Source organism: Sus scrofa, chromosome 10 (genome assembly GCF_054392235.1).
Source record: "Sus scrofa isolate SSC_HxYL_T2T_F1_AM1 chromosome 10, Sscrofa_HxYL_maternal_Yorkshire_Landrace_v2.0, whole genome shotgun sequence".
NCBI lineage: Eukaryota > Metazoa > Chordata > Mammalia > Artiodactyla > Suidae > Sus > Sus scrofa.
In genome coordinates, this window is record NC_139392.1 from 3,324,138 (window position 1) to 3,345,396 (window position 21,259).

General features: G+C 46.6%; 1 protein-coding gene across 15 annotated transcripts in view; it reads left to right on the forward strand.

Moving 5' to 3' along the window:
• The window catches only part of LOC102166310 (uncharacterized), a 671,646-nt gene that overhangs the window by 44,528 nt on the left and 605,859 nt on the right, over positions 1–21,259 (forward strand). The window contains exon 1 of one of the 15 annotated variants that reach the window (XR_014817247.1): positions 93–442. The exons of 13 other annotated variants lie outside the window; for them this stretch is intronic. The gene's annotated coding sequence lies outside the window, so the exon portion shown is untranslated. Of the gene's footprint in view, positions 1–92; positions 443–21,259 lie in introns of those variants that run through there. One more of the 15 variants, XM_084979028.1, reaches the window with a different exon arrangement.

The following is a 21,259-nucleotide window of genomic DNA, read 5'->3' on the forward strand; positions in this document are numbered from 1 at the left end:
GTCAGCTAGCCAGCTTTGAGGGCTCTCTGAACAAAAGGTCATTCAGCTCCTCATTCTGGGAGAATAAATTAAAACCACCATCTATCTTTCTTGAGTCCATATCTGCCTGTTCTCAGACTTAATCCTCTGGCTAAAAGCATGGCCAAAAATAGTAACCCAGAAAAATGGATACAAACAAGTGGTAACACGGAGCTGGGGGGGGGGTGTCAAGCTGAGCGGGGGATGTGGGCCAGCCTGTGCTGTTCATTGGATTCAGATTTGCAAATCGCGACAGGGATCATCTGTGCACAGAGTCTTGCTTTGAAAGAAAGGATTTTCTCTTATTTCAATCATGAGATGGCCTTGGAGCTAATGCCCATTCAGCTTCGCAGCGGGTTGCTTTGTCGAGGACACGCTACCGCCCTGACTCTCGGGAGGGTAACACTTGCGCCTTCTCTGGGAGGTAAGGCTTCCAGCCAGTCTGAACGTGCAGACAGCGGCACAGCCCTGCTCCAAGGCTGCAGGGGGGGAGGCGGTGGTGGGGGCGGGGGGAGCCTTTGATCCCCTCGTTTTCTCTGACGTCGATGCTGTGGGGTGATGAGGTGTTATTAGCAGCCAGAGTCCGCAGGACAACATAGGAAGAAGGGGTGGGGACGGGAGAACTGTGCAGAAGTTGCCGGCTCAGGCAGAAATGCGCTCCGTGGTCGGACCAAGGTCAGGGGGTGGAGCTTTCTTTTCTGCTTGTTTCCTCATCACTGACAAGGGCATTTCTGACGGTTCCTGGACGTGTTTATTTAAGGGATGGGAAAGGAGCATTGCCCCACATCCCGAGTACTGCTTAAGCTTGAGTGTGAATTTTCCTCCAGTCTTCTCAGGAATGGCAAAGAGGATCCTACCTGCTGCCAAACACTTCCTAGAGGAAACCGAACCCCTTCCTCAGTTCCCTGTGTCATGATGCGATGGTAACATGCCAAAGAGAAGGAATCAGCAAACTTTTCCTGCGAAGAGCTAGTTAATCAGTATTTTCAGCTTTGCAGGCTATACAGTCTCTGTTGAAATGATGCAACTCTACTGTATGGTTGTAGGCTGAGAGCAACCATAGGCAATAAATGAATGTGTTTTTTTTGCAACAACATTTAATTTACAAAAATGAGGGGCAGGATGAATTTGTAGTTTGCCTACCTCTGCTGGAAAAATGTAGATCTATTTTATATCTGTTAGATTTTTTTTTTTTTTTTTTGTCTTTTTGCCATTTCTTGTGCCGCTCCCATGGCATATGGAGGTTCCCAGGCTAGGGGTCTAATTGGAGCTGCAGCTGCCGGCCTATGCCAGAGCCACAGCAATGCAGGATCCGAGCCACGTCTGCAACCCACACCACGGCTCACGGCAACGCAGGATCCTTAACCCACTGAGCAAGGCCAGGGATCGAACCCGAAACCCCATGGTTCCTAGTCAGATTCGTTAACCACTGCACCACGATGGGAACTCCAATGCTAGGTAGGTTCTATGTTCTCCTAGTTACTCAGATGGAAATCTTGGGATTATTTTTGATTCTTTTTCCTCCTTTATTTTCCACATTTAATCATTTATCAGTATTATTATTTTTTTGTCTTTTTAGGCCTGCACCTGTGGCAAATGGAAGTTCCCAGACTAGGATTGGAATCGGAGCTGTAGCTGCTGGCCTACATCACAGCCATGGCTACACCAGATCTGAACTGCATCTGCAGCCTACACCACCGCTCACAGCAACACTGGATCCTTAACCCACTGAGCGAGGCCAGGAATCAAACTTGCATCCTCACAGATACAAGTTGGGTTCATTACTGCTGAGCCACGACAGGAACTCCTAATTGGTATTATCGATTCTCCCTTCTCAGTAGTTTTTCTGTCATCTTCTCCAAGGCCGTTTTGTAAAAATGAAGTGTGGGTGATTTATAGTGTTGTGTTAATTTCTGCTGTACAGCAAAGTGATTCTGTCATACACATATATGCATGCTTTTTTAAAACATTCTTTTTCATTGTGGTTTTTCATAGGACATTGAACATAGCTCTCTGTGCTGCACAGTAGGACCTCGTGGTTTATCCCCTCCACGCATCATCTGCTAACCTCAACCTCCCACCCCATCCCTCTCCCAAGTCCCTCCCCCTTGGCAACCACAAGTCTGTTCTCTATGTCCACGAATCTGTTTGTTTCATAGACAGGTTCATTTGTGTCCTATTTGAGATTCCACATATGAGTGATGTCGTATGGTATTTGCATTTCTCTGTCTGACTTAGTATGATAATCTCAGGGTCCATCCATACTGCTGCAAAGGGCATTCTTGTGTTCTTTTTTATGGCTGAGTAGTATTCCATCGTATGTATGTACCACATCTTTTATATTCATTCATCTGTTGCTGGATATTTAGGTTGTTTCCATGTCTTGGCTGTTGTGAATTGTGTTATGAACATAGGGCGACTGTAGCTTTTTGAATTATAGCTTTAGAAGGATATGTGCCCAGGAGTGAGATTGCTATATCGTAAGTTAACTCTATGCTTAGTTTTCTGAGGAACCTCCGTACTATAGTTGGTTATGCCAACTTACATTCCCACCAGCAGTGTAGGAGGATTCCCTTTTCTCCATATCCTCTAAGGCCTTTTTAGATCACCTCTCAACCCATCTCTTCTCCATCTCTGCATGCTGTGTGTTTCCCTCATTGCTCAGGGCACAGCCTGAAATTATCTCCTTGCTCTCTGCTCACTTATTTTTCATGTGTCTCCCACACTGGAATGTTCTTGAGGGCAGGTTTCCTTTTCTCTCTTCTTTACTGCCCAGCACAAAGCCGGGGCTTAGTGCATCCTTGTTAAAGAGAAAGGATCCAGAAGCATTGCCCTGCCTCGATTTTCCCACATTCTGCATTTCAACGGTCACAGGAAGTCCAGAATTATTTCCATCATCAGTCAAGGCCCAACGGGAAAAATGCTTAGAAGAGAGTAAAGAGGGGGTTCATAGAGGGGCTGTGAGAGGATTGAGAAGGAAGAGAGGAATGCTTACTGTCCAGAGGGCTGAAGAGGCAAGTCAGGGGCTGTGGCAAATGCCTGACAAAAGAGGGTCCCAGGGAGAGACTCACTGTCTTTGCTGCATTACCATAGGCAATGTGGCTTAAATAAGCCAAGTTCATTTTCTGGGGCATATGGAGGTTCCCAGGCTAGGGGTCGAATTGGAGCTGTCGCTGCCGGCCTACACCACAGCCACAGCAACTCTGGGTCCTTGACCCATTGAGCGAGGCCGGGGGTTGAACCCGTGTCCTCATGGATATGAATCGGGTTTGTTTCCGCTGAACCACAGTGGGAACTCCCGAAGTTCATATCTCACAGTTTAGAGGCCGGGAAGCCTGAGTTCAAGGTGCCAGCTGATGGGGTCTCTGCTGAAAGCTCTCTTCCTGGCTTGCAGCTGGCTGCCTTCTGGCCGTGTCCTCACAGTGTGGAGAGAGAATAAGCCATTTGGTGTCTCTTCTGGATGAACACGAGCCCCACCCCATGATCTTGTTTAACTTGAATTTCTTCCTTATTCCAAATGCAGTGGCATTCAAGGTTAGAGTGTCCGCATACGGATTGGGGGGTGACTCCTAACACTCCCCACGACAGGACCTGTGTCCTCCAGTCCCAGGAGCAGCCAGGCAGAGACAGCCGCCAGGATGGGAGCAGAGGCGTAAGCACCTTCACCTCCTGCTTTCATCAGATCTGCTGGGACTGTGCAGGAACCGTGAGGGAGACAACGGGTATCCCTTAACAGCCAAACGTCTGGATCTAGAGTGACAGACAAGCTCTCTGGTCCCACCTTCCTTGGGGCCGTTAGCATCTACTCGTGTTTGTGAAAAAAGTTTGTGTCCCTTTCCCAGGGGACACACGAGTTCCTAGCAGCTGCTGAATCGTCACCTGGTGATGTTCCTTCAGGCACGCCCGGGTCTAGAACAAAAACATTAGTGATCGTGGGGGTTTTCCTGTAAGGAAGCAGAGGGGAAGAGAAAAAAAAAAGTAACCAAGGGGCACAAACAGTAGCTGATGCTGTCCCCACACCTGTAGCTCGACACAGCAGAGTTTGGCCGTCAGAGTTCCTTTTCCTCCGTCGCACAGTCTGTCTCTGTGTCCGCTTTTCCTCTGCCGGGGCTGTGACTGGACAGTTCTTTCCTGGTGGGATATCCAAACTTTATTCTTCTAGGATCCTTAAATAGATAAGCAAATCAACCCAGAAACTTATTTTGAGGGTCTGTTACTTGGATCGGTTTTTTTTTTTTTGTACTATGGGTTTCCCTTGCTGTTGGAAAGCAGACTGTTTCTATAAAGTCAAATAGGGCATAAGATGAAGAAGAAGCAATTAGGTTAGAATGCATCTTGCTAAGGAAGGCACAGATAAGTGGAGCTAAAGCCCAGATGCTCAGACACAGTTCAGAGCTGTGGCGGCTTGGTGCTGAGATGCTGAGTGTGGTTCCGGGGATGGAGCTGGGTGGTGCCGCCTCGCTCACTGCAAAACAAATGCTGAACGCTCTTTTCATGTTTCGATATATGCATCGAAACACACACACACACACACACACACACACACATATATATTTTTAAGTGAAGATCCTCTCTGGATTTCTTTCCAGTAGCAAAAGCAGACACTGAGGTAGGTCTTTTGTAAAAGCAGAGGGGTATGAAGCAAAGTTTCCAAACGGAGAGGATGCCTGTATTAATATATGCAGCAGGAAACAAATGGCAGTACACATAACAGGATCCAAAGACAGCTGTATACAGGGCCGGTGTACATGGTGCCGGTGGGGGATGGTGAGCCTGCACCCCTCACTGCAGTCTTCCCTGTAACCTGGAGTGGGGGCTGCTGTGGAGCACACGCCTCCCGTGGAACTGTCTCCTCGGGCAGAAGGCTTTCCCGCGGTGACCTCGAACCTCACTTCCCTCTCTGCCTGGACTGCGGGGGCTCCTCCCTAGGCCAAACTCCTCAGAACCCCCAAACCAACAGAGGACACTGATGGGGTCCAGCCGGTGTGGCCTTTGGGGACAGAGAATTAGGTCGAGGAAGGTGAGAGAAGGTCTCAAAGGACCAACAGAAGATCTTGGGTATCACTATACTCTTGAACCTCTAGGAAACTCACGTCAAATGATTCTCTTTTTTTTTTCAGTTTTTTGGAAGTTTTATTGAAGTGTAGTTGATGGACAGTGTGGTGATGATCTCTGCTGTGCAGCAGAGTGACTCAGTTATATACACACGCACATCCACTCCTCTTCAGATTCTTCTCCCATGTAGGTTATCACAGAATATTGGGTGGAGTGCTCTGTGCTGTACAGCAGGGCCTCATTTTCGGTCCGTTCCATCCAAATACAGAAGTGTGCACGTGCCAGTCTCAAACCCCCAGTCTATCCCTCCCTCCCGCCTGTCCCCTCTGGTGAGAATAAGTCTGTTTTTAAAGTCTTCGAGTCTGTGTCTGTTTTGTAAATAAGTTCATTTGTAGCATTTGTTTTTATATATATATATATAATAATATCACATGATGTTTTTCTCTCTCTGGCTTACTTCACTTAGTATGGTAATCTCTAGGTTCATCCATGTTGCTGCCACTGACAGTCCATTCTTTTTCATGGTTGAGTAATACTCCACTGTATACATATGTACTACATCTTCTTTATCCAGTCCTCTGTTGATGGGCATTTAGGTTGTTTCCATGTCTTGGATGTTGTAAATAGTGTTGCAATGAACACTGGGCGCATGTATCTTTTTGAACTAGAATTTTCTCTGGATATATGTCCAAGAGTGGGATTGCTGGATCATATGGTATGATATATTTAGTTTTTTGAAGACTCTCCATACTGCTCTCTATAGTGGCTGGACCAATTTATATTCCCACCAACAGTGTAGGTGGGTTCCCTCTTCTCCACACCCTGTCCAGCATTGTTTGTAGACTTTTTGATGATGGCCATTCTACCTGGTGTGAAGTGACATGGAAGTTTCAATTTGCATTTCTCTAACAACTAGTGATATTGAACATCTTTTCATGTGCTTTTTTGGCCACCTGTCTGTCTTCTTCGGAGAAATGTATATTTAGATCTTCTGTCCATTTTTTGATTGGGTTTTTGTTGTTTTGATATTGAGCTGAATGAGTTGTTTCCATATTTTGGAGATTAATCCCTCGTTGGTTGCATCATTTGCAAAGATTTTCTCCCATTCTCTGGGTTGTCTTTTCTCTCTCTCTCTCTTTTATGGTTTCCTTTGTTGTGCAAACGCTTTTAAGTTTAATTAGGTTCCATTTGTTTTTGTTTTTATTTTCATTAGTCTAGGAGGTGGATCCAAAAAGATCTTGCTTAAATCAAAGTCTCATCTTGGATGGCTTCCTCTTGTACACAGAATAAAATCCAGTGTGCTTAACATGATACCTAAATCCTCCCAAACCACTGCTCATCACAGCTTTCCTGCTTTGACTTTCATCTCCTTCCCAGTCCATGCTGCTCTTCGTACCACGCACTCTGTGTTTCTGTTCTCCTTTGTAACTCACACTGGGAGGCAGTTCTCCCTCATGCCTTCTGAAAAGTCAGTTTAAAATTATGTCCTTCTGAAGCTGTCAAGGGTACATTCCTGGTAGTTCCTTCTCTTCCCCGATGTACTTATTCCAGATGCTTTTTTTTTTTTTTTTTTTTTGCTTTTTAGGGCCTCACTTGAAGCATATGGAGGTTCCTAGGCTAGCGGTCGAATTGGAGCTGCAGCTGCTGGCCTACACCACAGCTGCAGCATCACGAGATCTGCGTTGAGTCTCTGACTCACACCACAGCTCATAGCAATGCCAGATCCTTAACCCACTGAGCGAGGCCAGGGTTGGAACTCGAATTGTCATGGATCCTAGTCAGATTCGTTTCCACTGTACCGCAGTGGGAACTCTCCAGACGTATTATACTTGTCATTAACGGAGCCCCTGCTAGATTTACGGATTGTGCCAGGGCCATTGACTGTATCCTTGAATTCTCCCGGGCTCCAGCAACATGGCTGTCTGGACTCCCTGTGACCAGTAAAGGATCTGAGCGGCAGAGCGACCTGGCCGTCACTACCTGTCCAGTGATAAACTCAGCTTAACTGATGAGGGAAGCAGCAGGTGTGGCGAGCCTCCTGATGGTCGCATTGCAAGCGACAGCTCACCTCCACGAAGGAGCTTTTTGCCATAATGTTGAGCTGAAATCTAATGTCTTTAGCTCTGACAGCCAGTTTGTAGGGGACACGGCAAATAGAGGACCATGGGAGAATATTAGGTCAGGAAACCAGCGAAGGCATGAATGAGACCTCGTCTAAGACAACTGGTCTGATTCCAGCCAACAGTTTTATACAGGAAAAAAATAAGGAAGAAGAAGACCCATTCTAGACGGAGATCTAGCAGATTTAAAACAACCGAGTGCAGTGTTTCCTCTTCCGTGAGATCCTTATTTGCCCAAAGTCTTAAACCCGTGGCGGCAGAGTCCTCATCAGAACTTGTCTTCGTCTGTCTGGGGTCGTAGAGCAGCTGCCCGAGCCCATCCCGGCTCCTCTTGGCACAAACCGTTCCCACCTCTCAGCCCTTCTGACTCCAGGCACCGGAGGCCTTCTGCCTGGCGGCTGTTTGGGGCGCGGGGGTTCATGCCTGGGGCAGTCCAGAGGGGTTGGAGAGTGCCTGGCCCTGGGAGTAGCCCTCAGCCAGTAAAGGAGAAAGTTGGAAGAAGGAATGTCTCCGCTTCCTCTTCTGGGTGAACAACTTTGGGGAGTGGTCTCCACCATTTCTCAGAGGTCCCCAGAGGGAACTCATAGCCCCTTTTACGAGCAGGATGCATCCTTTCATCTGCACACCTCGTATGGACGTCCTGCCTACCCTAGCCTGCTTCCCCACGGCACCGGCCGTGCTTCCCGGGGTCTCTGTCCGGATGACCCCCGACACACCCTTTCCTCAGGGGCTGCTTCTGGGGGAGCCCAGCTTAAAACAGGTGTCAAGACGCCTGCTCTTCCTGCCAGAAAGTCGTGCCACCTCTGCTCATCCTGTCCCATGATACAGTCGGTGGGAGGGTGCATGCACAGGGCCCAGATGGGACTGGATTTTGCAGACGCAGAAACCCAGGGCCTCCCCCTGGCTCGGCCACGAGCTTGTGGCCTGACCTTAGGCAGCGGAAACTCTCTGAGCGGCAACATTCTCCTGGGCACTAACACTGCAGACGTTTCTGTATTTACATGCTCTTCATGGACGGACTCTCCCAGGTACCACAAGCCTTGTTCCACCCGGTGCCTTTGCTGGCACTAGGTCCACCTCTGAGCACCTAGAACGTTTACAAAACTGGGTAATAATTGAAGTAACTCCCGTAAGACGCCGGTTATACCCCAATAGGCTCATTTTGTGCCGCTGCATAAATGGACTGAGAACAGCCTCCAGGGACGTGACATACGGCGCGTCCGGGGGTTTCGGAGCCGATCAGGGAGGGAGAGTGTGAGGATGACATTTTGCTGTGAAGGACACAGCCTCATGCCGACAAAAAGAGGCGTCCAGGACACAAGAGCCTTTGTGGTGACATGTCTTTCTCTAGAGGTGGTGGAAGCAGTGTTTTCTTCATCTCAGAAATGTCCTGATGGGAGTTGTGCCAAAGGGCATGAGACACATTTTACCCTCTGCCACTTTCTTTTTGCTTTTGTCTTTTTAGGACTGCACCTGCAACATATGGAGGGTCCCAGGCTAGAGGTCGAATCTGAGCTACAGCTGCCAGCCTGCACCGCAACCACAGCAACGCCAGACCCGAGATGCGTCTGTGACCCACACCACAGCTCACGGCAGTGCTGGATCCTTAACCCACTGAGCAAGGCCAGGGGTCGAGCCCGTGTCCTCGTGGATGCCAGTCAGGTTCACTTCTGCTGAGCCACGACGGGAACTCCCTTATTTATTTTTTATTTTTTTATTTTCAAAACACATTTGCAATAGTCACAACACAGCACACACATAACAAGCAACCAGAGACATGCTGAACTGGGAGCCCAGTTGCCAAATGTAATCTCATTCATTTCCACAACTTCCTTGCAGCAAATTTTCTTCTTTCATTTCTCTGTGTTGTCATCACATTGGTGTGGTGATTTAACCAGTCTTAGCCCTCATGGGAGTTTTTCTCTTCAGATTCTCAGCCTGTGGTTCTCACCTTTTAACAGTCAGCTTGGTCGTCTTTGTCTCCTTAACCCACAGCAGAATTTTTGAAGCTTGTAAAAATTTTTTTTCTGTTCAGAGTTCCCAGGATGGCACAGTGGAAACGAATCTGACTAGCATCCGTGAGGATGCAGGTTCGATCCCTGGCCTTGCTCAGTGGGGTAAGGACCCGGCGTTACCAGGAGCTGTGGTGTAGGTCACAGACGTGGTTTGGATCCCGAGATGCTGTGGCTGTGGTGTAGGCCGGCAGCTATAGCTCTGATTTGACCCCTAGCCTGGGAGCTTCCATATGCTGTGGGTTCAGCTGTGAAAAGACAAAAAAAAAAAAAAAAACCAAACAAAAAAAATTCTGTTCATATTACTGATGTCATCTCATTTTCAACTCTAGTGAGCATGACAGATATAACGAGCATTAGATTCAAAAGTACAGATTGTTTTTATCTTGATTTATCTTGACAGCAATTAATGTGAGTGACTCTTGATGTCTCCTTAGTATTTCTTTCTTTTTTTTTTTTTTTTTTTTTTGTCTTTTGTTGTTGTTGTTGTTGTTGTTGCTATTTCTTGGGCCGCTCCCACGGCACATGGAGGTTCCCAGGCTAGGGGTCAAATCGGAACTGCAGCCACCGGCCTACGCCAGAGCCACAACAACGCAGGATCCGAGCCGCATCTGCAGCCTACACCACAGCTCACGGCAACGCCGGATCGTCAACCCACCGAGCAAGGGCAGGGATTGAACCCGCAACCTCATGGTTCCTAGTCGGATTCGTTAACCACTGCGCCACAATGGGAACTCCTCCTTAGTATTTCTTATTCTTTTTTCATCAAATATATGTCGTTAAGCGACTCTTCTTAAATTGCCTCCTTTTATTTTTTCTCTTCTTTCATGACGTTCATTAACTGTATGACCAATAATGGCCTCTGACTCTGGGGTGTGCATCCAGACCAGCGCTGTGTCTAACAGAAGTTTCTGCGGTGATGGCAGGTTCTGTCTGGGCCGGCCCGTCGGTAGCTGCCGGTCACAGATGGGTAGGGAGCACTAAAATGCAGCTCATGTGATTGAGGAACTGAAATTTTCCTTGATATACTTTTATCCCCCCATTTTTAGATGCTTGATTTCATTTATTGAAATTTAAATAATCCCACCTGACTACCTCATTGGACAGATTAGATCTAGACTTTGAAAACAGAAACATTTTCTACCTTTGTCTCTGTTTTATTTTTTTTTCTTCAGGTATCTATATAATCTAGCCTGTGTACTTGTGACCACATGTATTACTGGTGTCTACCAAAAAACCATATTCCAAAATTATTATTCTTGTTATTGTTATTTTTTGCTTTTGAGGGCCGCACCTGTGGCGAATGGAAGTTCTCAGGCTAGGGATCAAATCGGAGCTACAGCTGTAGGCCTGCCTCACAGCCACAGCGACACAGGATCTGAGCTGCATCTGTAACCTGCACCACAGCTGACAGCAAGGCCAGGGATTGAATCGGCAACCTCAAGGATCCCAGTTGGGCTCGCTAACTGCTAAGCCACGAAGGGAACTCCCCAAATTATTGGTCACCACTACACTTGACTTTTTGGTTGAAAAGGTAAGGAAGGAAATGTGGTGGATGAGATTGTCGCGGACTCACCTACTAATATTTGGTTGGACTGAGAGTCCGAAGTGGCTTGACCACTCAGCAGTCCGTTTGTGACTCTGCCTGGAGTAGGAAGAACAGTGTGCGGCCCGCAGAATGGTGTTCAGATGAGGAGAATTGAGCATAGATGCCAGTGACTTGTTCAGCTTTGCCCTTAGATAAAGTCGCGCGTTAGGGGAATATTTTTGAGTCATCTCTCACTGTTTTTCTCCTCTCCGGGCTTCCTTCCCCTAAGATGCCCAGAGCCATCCTGTTTCTCCAACCGACCACTTCGCCCTGTCTCCTGCACCCCCTCCCACCATGAACACCCCCTCTATGAAAATGCTCGGGATCCAGAGGCTTCCTTCTCTCCCCGCAAAGCGTGCAGGGTGGGGCAACAGGGTGCTGTGGTTGGGAGGACAGGCTGGGAGCCAGAGGCCTGGGTTTGAGCAGGTGGCTTCACCCTCCGTCCTCAGCTATGACAGGGAAATAAAAGTCCCTAATCCATGGGGTTAATGTGACCGTTAAATAAAACACCACAGGCAAAAGATTTTAGTGCTGGGTCCATGGCGTCTATCAAGTAAATGTTGTTATTAATTTTTGGAGAGGAAAACGACTTATATGCTCTCGTGAATTTCTAAGGAAAAAACTGCAGCAATATAGACAGTTTGAGAGAGTCCTAGTACTCTTCACAGGGTCCTAGGAATAAATACATGTAATATAATAAATATAAAGAAACAAATATTTGTTGAACAAATTAAACAATGAACTCCTTGCTTCCTCTGGCAGACAAATGACCCGTTCTTAACATATTCAAGGTTACCCACTGAGTCGTGGAGGCAGCCGTAAGAAAGCCAGATTTAACGGAGGTCGACTCTGTGCTCTCAAAAAGATGTGTTGTTTTAAATGAGCACAATACTGTCAACGGCAAGAGTAAATTGCAGAGCGGGACTTTAATTTTCTACTTCATATTGCACCTCGTTCGAATTTTTTATGAGGGTGGCTTATTTTTCTAAGAAGAAAAAGCACTTATAAACCTTAATCAGGTACCTTGAATTACTCCCGTACTGATTATGTAGGGCCTCGTAATCGAATTCCTGCCGGAAGAAAATTTGTAATCCTTGGCAATTGACCTACAAAGTCTGATACTTAAGTTTTTTTTCATATTGGTATTTTCTTCAGTGGTCAGTAATGTGAAAAAACAAAGTAAGACGCATGTGAAATTGACCTAACAGGGCGTCAAACCCCCGCCCCTCCCCCACGTTTATAAAAATTCACTGCAGGAAATGCCAGTCAGAACAGGGTGGTCCCCCTGCCAGACCGTGCAGGGATCAAAGCTTGGATGTCATTATTTCCTCTTCGTAGGGCTCTATCTTTTTCAGCGAGAAAGAAGAAAGGAGAATGGGAAAAAAAAGGACTATTTTTCTTCAAACCAGTAGCTCTTTCGTCTTGTTCCCCCATCCATGAGGAGTGTGGTAGGAAAGAATTCATAATTTCCTCCAAGGACTGACGTTAGTAGTTGGAAATGCCTTGCAATTCATGGTGATAAACAGGTGAATCAGTTTAGCAGAGATGCTGAGGTTTATGATGTTCCCGTTTATAGCCCCAGGATTAAATACAATATCAGAAAATAATAAGAAAGTTGATTATTTTTTATTATGTGCTTAAATTAAGGGAGCCGTGCATTATTGATTTCGATGCATCTGCAAAACCTCCGTGACGTACCCCTCGCAAAGCCCTGAGAAACGTGACCTCTGCACATTGCTAAACTGTGCAAAACTTCTAAATAAAACATTAGTATCTCTGATACGTTTGCCAAAATAATGAATCACAGCCGACTGCTGTCGGTAAGTTAGCAGCTGGTGACGTATGTTCCTTTTGCTTTCCTTTAATGTTAGAGCAAGTGGCTGGAGGTTTTATCACCAAAACCAGCCTACTGGGAGCTTTCCGATCCCTGGAACAGTGCATGCCTCACACACTGACCTCAAAAGGGCTGCGATGGGCACTTAGCATGGACGCAGTTGTGATAGGTCAGCGCCATGAAGAAAACATATATTCCCCCCACCTTCTCTTCTTCCTTTAATCTACTCACAGCCCCACTTCCTCTCTCTGGCAGGAGGATTCTGTGAAAAGTCAGCAACTATAAAGAATATTCAGGAGTTCCCATCGTGGCTCAGATCCATGGGGACGTGGTGTCACTCAGTGGGGTAACAAACCCAACTAAAATCCATGGGGACGTGGTGTCGCTCAGTGGGGTAAGGATCTGGCGTTGCCGGGAGTGGTGGCGTAGGTCGCAGACACGGCTCAGATCCTGTGTTGCTGTGGCTGTGGTGCAGGCCGGCAACTGCAGTTCCGATGGACCCCTAGCCTGGGAATGACCATATGCCACGGGTATGGCCCTAAAAAGACAAAAAAAAAAAAAAAAAAAAAAAAAGGAATATTCAAACTTTGGAGCAAGTTGCTATCTCTACTATCCGAGCAATTTTCCACCAGTTGAATCAGGAGATTCACATTTACAGAATATGTGAGTATGTACTGAAATATGTTGAGGCATTTTCAAAGAGTTGTTTTTTTTTTTAATTTTTTGGCCATGCCTGCAGCATGCAGAAGTTCCCAGGCCAGGGATCGAACCCATACCACAGCAGTGACAATACTAGGTCCTTAACCTGCTGAGCCACCAGGGAACCCCGTCACATAGTTTTTTAAATTATAAAATACTATGTATTGACTGTAGAAAAGTTTTAAGCTAAAACAGTGAATAATAAAGCAATGCGTTATTCTACTAGCTGGAGCTTACTGCTAACTTTTTTTTTTTTTTTTTTTTTTTTTTTGTCTTTTTGCCATTTCTTAGGCCGCTCCTGCAGCATATGGAGGTTCCCAGGCTAGGGGTCGAATCGGAGCTGTAGCTGCCAGCCTACGCCAGAGCCACAGCAACACAGGATCCGAGCCGCGTCTGCGACCTACACCACAGCTCATGGCAACGCCGGAACCTTGACCCACTGAGTAAGAGCAGGGACCGAACCCGCAACCTCATGGTTCCTAGTCGGATTCGTTAACCACTGCGCCACGACGGGAACTCCTGCTAACATTTTTTTTAAGCAAAAAGTACATACACCATTTTGTATCCTGTTTTTTCCACTTCATCTTAGAGTAAGTCACTTATCCTAAGTCACTAACAAGACTCTATGTGTTTTGAACTGCCAGACACCACATAAATGCCAATTTCATGCACTTCTGCTATTCTTCAATCTCTGATACTGAGGCTGAGAAAGACAATGCCTTCTGAGGAAAATGAATGCATTACTTAGGCCACTCGAAGCTGTTTCCTGGGCACTTCTTAGGATCCTGTGATTCCTCCAGACCATCTGAGGTTGCTGAACTGGACTTTGCATGATTAACTTGAATTAATTTTCAAATTAATATCAGACTGAGAAACATCTTCAAGTTTTCCTTTAAATTTCCTAAGCCTTTCACCCAGCCATGTGGGCAGTAGGTTTTGCCAACAGCTGCTCCTTTAGAGAAGGGCCGATTTGTGGAAGTGTTATAAACAGATGAAAGAACTTTCATGGGCTCTTAGCAAGACAAGGAAATTAGAAAATTGGGGAAAAAAAGAAGCCATGTATCAGTTATGGGAGTTGGGGTTGAAAGAAGATATTTGGGGTACTCTAAAGGCAATAGAGGCAGAGGAATAGAATAGTTGTATACAGTTTGCATGGAGCATCTAGAAATTTCTTTACCCTCTACAATTATGAGAAGCAGAAGCAAGGACCTGAGAACGAGAAACCCTTTCGGCTGTGCCTTGGTGGCATAAACATAGATGTCTCTAAAGAGTCACTCGGCCCCCCGTCACTTGGGAGCCGATGCTACACAGGGGCCTGGGATTCCCCTTCACACGAGCAGGAGAGCCTTCCCTGTGTAGCTTGTGTTTAGACTTGGCACCTGCCGGGGAATACCCCTGGCACAGCCTTGGGATCAGCTGTTCATTTGCACAGCTTGCTTTCGTCACTGGGAGACTGCTGCCAGAGTGGGAGGCAGCGTGCCATGGGGATAAAAGCCACATCAGAACTCAGGGACTCGCCAGAGCGTTGCAGAGAGATCTGAAATGACAGGCCGTTTGGACCCCGTTGGGGCACGAAGGACTTCTTGGCTTCGGACCTATAACCAGGGCCAAGGGGAAACGGCATGAAATGAAACATTGCCCGTTTCTTCCGAGTCAAGCCGGTGTGTTCCCAGTGTCCGACACAGACTGTCCACGCTGCGGGTCCGTGGGCAGCGTCCTTGCTCTCTTAATTGAAATGTTTAACCAACTGTAATCAAATTCCCTTTTTTTTTTCCATATTAAATCTAGAAGCTCTACGTGGAAAAATATGGAGCTTGAATAGAGCTTATTCTAGAAGAAGGGAAAGATGGGAAATATACTAGTAAATGAATGATTAAAAAACACAGGGGGAGTTCCAGTTGTGGTTCAGTGGTAACGAACCCGACTAGTATCCATGAGGACGCGGGTTCGATGCCTGGCCTTGCTCAGTGGGTTAAAGCATCCAGTGTTGCCCTGAGCTGTGGTGTAGGTTGGAGATGCCACGTGGAACTGGGGTGGCTGTGGCTGTGGTGTGGGCTGCGGCTGCAACTCTGATCCCACCCCTAGCCTGGGAACCTCCACATGCTACTGGTGCAGCCCTAAAAAGTCAGAAACAAACATTGGGACATGGTAAGTACGATACCGAAAAATTAAAGCAGGAACATAAATAATAGGAGTCGCTGGTTGGCAGTTTTGCACTGGCTAGCAAAGGCCTTTCAAAGGAGCTGGCATTTAAACCGAGATCCCAAATACTAGAAGGACAGAGCCATGCAAAGTTGACAGAGGGGAGTTGGGGGGGGGGGTTAAAGGCAGGAGCAGCATTGAAGGACAAGCCCCTAAACTTGCTGTGATTGAGAAACTGAGCTCAGGTGCAGGGATGATGTGAAACAGGCCCTCAGAGGAGATCGCCAAGGGCTGGACCTGCCAAGGGGAGGTGTTTTCCATGTTTAGTTTTGTTTTGTTTTTTAAATTGGAGTGTAACTGACTGAAGTCAAGTTTACCCCTTCTAGTGCACCTCTCTGTGAGTTCCAACAAATGGATGCAGGTGTGTAGTCACCACAGTAAGACTCAGAATGGGGAGTTCCCACTGTGGCTCATAAGGTTAAGGACCTGGCTAGTATCCATGAGGACTCGGGTTCAGTCCCTGGCCTTGCTCAGTGGGTTAAGGATCTGGTGTTGCGTGAGCTGTGGTGGAGGCCAGCAGCTGCAGCTCTGATTCAGCCCCTCGCCTGGGAACTTCCATGTGCCTCGGGTGCAGCCCCCTGCGGCGCCCCCCCCCCAAAAAGAAAAGATACAGAACAGTCCTGTCACTTCCTGATTTTCTCCTGTCTCCTTAGTGTCAACGCTTTCCTCCACCACTACCTCCTGTCAATCACTGGTCCATTTGTGTAATTCTGCCTTTTACAGAGTGTTATGTAAATCGAATCATACGTGTGAGTCACAGTCTGAGGGATTGAGTCTGAGTCCCCTTGGTTAGAGTGTGGCAGGTCGCCCGTTCTTTGCAGATCAGTGCCTGGTTATTGGAGTGCCGTGTGTCTATTGTACGGGGTACCACAGTTCACCTGCTCACCAGCTGAAGAGCGCTGGAGCAGTTTTTGGTGATCGGGAATAAAACCACCGTAAACATAGGTATAGGCTTTTGAATGGACAGAAGTTTTAATTTCACCTGGAAAATAAACACCTAAGAAGAGGAATACTGGGTCACATGGTAAGTGTATGTCTAACTTGAAGTGGAAATGCCAACCCATTTTCCAAAGTGACTTCTCTAGTGCAATTAGCCATGTGTGTATAGTCCACTTTCTCCACATCCTTACCAGCACTTGAGACTGTTATTTTATTAATTTTTGTTTTAACCACCTTTTTATAGGTGTGTAGTGATAATACATTGTGGTTACTTATTTTCTTTTTTAGGGCCACACCACAGCATGTGGAAGTTCCCAGGCTAAGGGTCCCATCAGAGCTGCACCTGCCAGCCAACACCGCAGCCACAGCAACACCGGATCCAAGCTGCTCTGCAACCTACACCACAGCTCACGGCAATGCTGGACCCTTAACCCACTGAGTGAGGCCAGGGATCGAACCCACATCCTCATGAATACTAGTCAGGTTGGTTACCGCTGAGCCACAAGGGGAGCTCCTTGCATTACGGTTTTATTTTGCTTTTCCCTAATAACTAAGAGTGCATCTTATTTTCCATCTTCCTTCGTGTATGTTCGAGCAAATATTTTCTCACTTAAAAAATTTGTTCATATTTTTTGAGATTTCTTTATGTATTTTATCAGATACTTATTTTGCCGATATTTTCTCCTAACCTGTGGCTCCTGTTTGTTTGTTTGTTGTAATGACACGTACCCACGGCCTTTGGAAGTTCCTGGGTCAGGGTGAATCCCACCTACAACTGTGACCTACGATGCTATTGCAGCAATGCCAGATCCTGTATCCCACCTGACTGGGTCAGGGATCGAACCCACGCCTCTGCAGTGGCCTGATCTGCTACAGGTGGGTTCTTAACCCACCGGGCCACAGCGAGGACTCCTAAAATCCCAGGTAATCTGTATGGGCAGTAGGAGTCCTGGGCTTGCGAATGGTTTACATTGAGGATGAAGTATGCTCATTGTCATTCATAGGAAGAGACACATCCGTTAGGACTCTCTGGAGGCTAGGTTTCTCCATCATTAGATTGGCAAAGACCCAGAAGTTGAAGGACAAGGTAATATACGTCCTTCAGTGGGGTGAGAAGTGCCTGGGCTCAGGGGTTCGCCCAGCCAGATTCTCCCTCCTGTGCTGGAATCCTGGAATTCCCTCCCCGAAGCACCCTTAGCCCACGTCCACGGTGCGCATGGCCAAGACCTGGCTGTTTGTTCATAAAGTGTATGTTGTCAGCACTCCTTGGACACAAAGCCAGGCTGTTCACATGTGTGTGCAAGAGGCCCCTGGCAACGTGGGCCGGAACCAGGGCTGGAAAGAGAAAGGAGATTGGCTGTGGCCAAGGTCCTCCCATTTATATCCTTGACCTAGGTCTTGCACATGTCACGGAGGCCACATACGTCAGTCCCACACTTGTCAAATCCCAGACTGAGTCCACATTTCTGGTGTGCCTTGAATGCTCTGCTTTCCTTCCAACATTTCATCCTTCGAATGCCTTTGAATCTTTTTTTATTCTGTCATTTAAAGCATGGACCGATGACTGTCAACTAAGGCTCTAAAATGTGGCCCATTCAGATGTCACAGGGAGCAGGCAGGTAGCACAAAGGAGAGGAGCCAGCCAGAAAGAGACCGTGAGAAGAGGTTGGGCTGTCGCCAATGCAGAGAACTCCCGTCTCAAGGCAGAGCAGCAGCTTAGCTTTAACTAGACTGTTGCTGAATGCAAGTGTGGTACCAGTGTTGACAGGATGGTTTTTCTTTAATGGGGAAAATTTTTGAGTAATGGTTAAAATGTCTCAAGGTCAAACTCTTAATTAAAAAATCACTGTTTGCCAAACAAATACATCTAGGGCAGAATCCAGTCCATGGGTGTCAGTTTTCAGCCTCTACCCTGAAGCCTGCACTGCTAGCAGAAGACAAGAGTTCTGTTGCGTCACGCCTGATATTTAATGTGTGACTTTGGTTGCAGACAAAGAGGTGCCTATTACCAGACACCTTCCACAGAGAAATGCAGGCTTGGAATACGGGGCTCTAGGCGGGGTATCAGCAGAGGAACCAGCTTCAGTCTCCCCTTAGCAGCTGTAATGATATCTGGGTCGTTCTTTGGGATCAATATTGAAGGAGCTCCCTGGAGGTTTGTCAGGAGATTGGAGGCGTGTGTGTCTCTTACTGTCCTTGTGATTATAGATAACGCGATTTTCGACTTTTGAGTCATAGTTTTCTGTCTTTCACATGAGAAGACAAGACACTAGGTTTTTAAAAAAAGCTATTTCAATATCTACTTATGGCTCTCGGATGAGCGTGAGGTGACGAAGGTGCCTCGTGAAGCGCTGCACGTCTGAACATCTCAGGCAAGGAGACCCCATCTACAAAGACACTTGGTTTTGGTAAGGTCACCTGTGGAGCGTATTTAAGGGACTATAGCTACATCGCTTTTTTTTTTTTTCTTTTTGACTCTGATTGTCTGGAGGACTTAGTGAAAGTGATACGTTCTACATAAATGCCTTCTACATCCGTAAGCTCTGTCTTTAGAGAAACCTAATTCTTCTCATAAGAAAGCAGAAAAAAAAAAAAAATCAGAGTGATATCCTTGTCTTTCCCTTTTCATCTTTTTTCCCCCAGAGGAAAAATAAGCTATCAGTTTATTTATCTATTAAATTTTTAAAATTATGATTGATTTTCAGTGTTCTGTCAATTTCTGCCCGACAACAAAGTGACCCAGCCATACCTAATGTACATTCTTTTTCTCACACTGTCCTCTGTCATGTTCCATCACACCTTTTTCACCTTACAGACTCTCCTCTGATAGACGGACACACACAGAGACCCCTCTCCTAGTCTTTTATTTAGCTCAGAACAACGAAGAGGAATGAAATCATTCCCTGAACTTGCACCAGAGCTTGTAAATCAAAATGAAAATGTATCTAGAGGAAAGAGTCAAGTTTTATGATAATAGTGACTTCAGTAAGTAGTACAAAGGCTTGCTCGCTCTCCAACGCAATTAAAGAACAAGAAATGGGCAATCTCCACTTAAGAGCCAGAGTATCCTCAGTGGTGAAAACGCAATGAAAGCAACAAAGGGGTGAGACGAGTGGGTTGGCTCTTGAATGGCATTGCCTGCGCCCTCCAATGTGTGTGCCTGCTGGTCACACAACACTTCATAGACCAAAGACGTGTCCCTCACGGAGCCGCCCTAAAAACCTATTACCCTTGTAAACTGCAGAATGCTGACAGCTGTGCCTCATCTGGCAGGTATGATTGCGCAGTGAATGACACCAGAGTCCCCAGATGACGGGCTCTGGCCAACAATGTCAAGAAGAAAGTGTTTCCTTGGCTTCCCAGGGAACCAGAAACTCCACCTCTGGCTCCCCTCCTGCATCTGGGACAACAGCATTGGCTGGCCTGACGCGTCACGATGAGTTCCAAGGGGCGGGGGTGGGGTTAACAGTTGATTTGAAGAGACCCTTGAGAATACGCTCAAGGAGGCACATACTTAACAGGAAGTCTGAGCAAACTTGCCTCTCAAATCATAAATAGCAGAAGAGAACAGTTCCAGTTTCCAGAGACTAAGGTGTGGCTTGTAGGAATGTCTGTGCTTTTTGACACATGCAGTTGTTGCCCAAATCTTGCAGGATTAGTGATGCGATCGCACAGATTTTCCTGCTGTGGAACTTGGCAAGGAGTTTGGATCTCAGGGATAGTATCTCGCTGGCTCTGGTTTTCCCCACAATATTCTTTCCTTTTTCCTCCTTCCCTCTTTTTATTCCCTTCTTTTTAGGTCCATACCTACAGCATCTGGAAGGTCTCAGGCTAGGGGCCAAATCAGAGCTGTTGCTGCAGGCCTACACCACAGCCATAGCAACACCGGAACTATCAACATAGATCTGTGGTGCAGCTCGTGGCAACATCGGATCCTTGACCCACTGAGCGAGGCCAGGGACTGAACCTGAATCCTCATGGGCACTGTGTCAGGTTCTTAACCCACTGAGCCACAATGGGAACTCCTATTCCCCTTACTCATATTTCTCCTGCCTTTTTTCATTTTTCTTTCCCATTCTTGTCTCAAATGAAAAAGCCTCAAATCTCTTGGTCGTACTCAGAATTAGAATGATTTCAACCCTATTATATTTTTTTCCAAGGACAACTCAGAGCCCCTTGGTATTCACAGCCAGAAATCCCATATCCTAGGTCCCCAAAACCGTGACTTTGAGTGTGCTGGTGGTTGTCAGTGACTGAGTTATAAGCCACATGAGCCAGTAAGCCTGGAAGCAGAATACCTGTCTTCAGAATTATGTCAACCCTGGGGCCACCTCTGACTAATTTTTTCTTATTAGGATATAATAAAGACTATTCTTTTTAGCTTTGGTGAAGGTTTTTCTCCTTATTGTTCCATTGACTCTTTCATCTGATGCCTCTAGTTCTTCAAATTCCAAATCACCTGGGCTTAGCAAGCAGAACCGTCTTTGGCAATTACCCAGCATACATTATTGAAAATTCACTATGTGAAATTTACTATTAACTTGGCGAATTATACCAAGAAGGAAGAGAAGCCTCTGCCTTCAGTGAATTATCCTCTAGTTTGTGAGGTAAAGCATTTCTTCCCCTTCTCAGATGGCTGATCTTTCAACTGTCAGTGCCTCTAGGAGACCAAACTCGCAAGATAATCCCTCTCTCGGCTGATACATTTATCATTGAGATGGATCTTTAGTGTCATAATTAATTTCATGGCAGTTTCTGCAACTAGTGTGTGGGTTCCTTGAGAACAGGCATT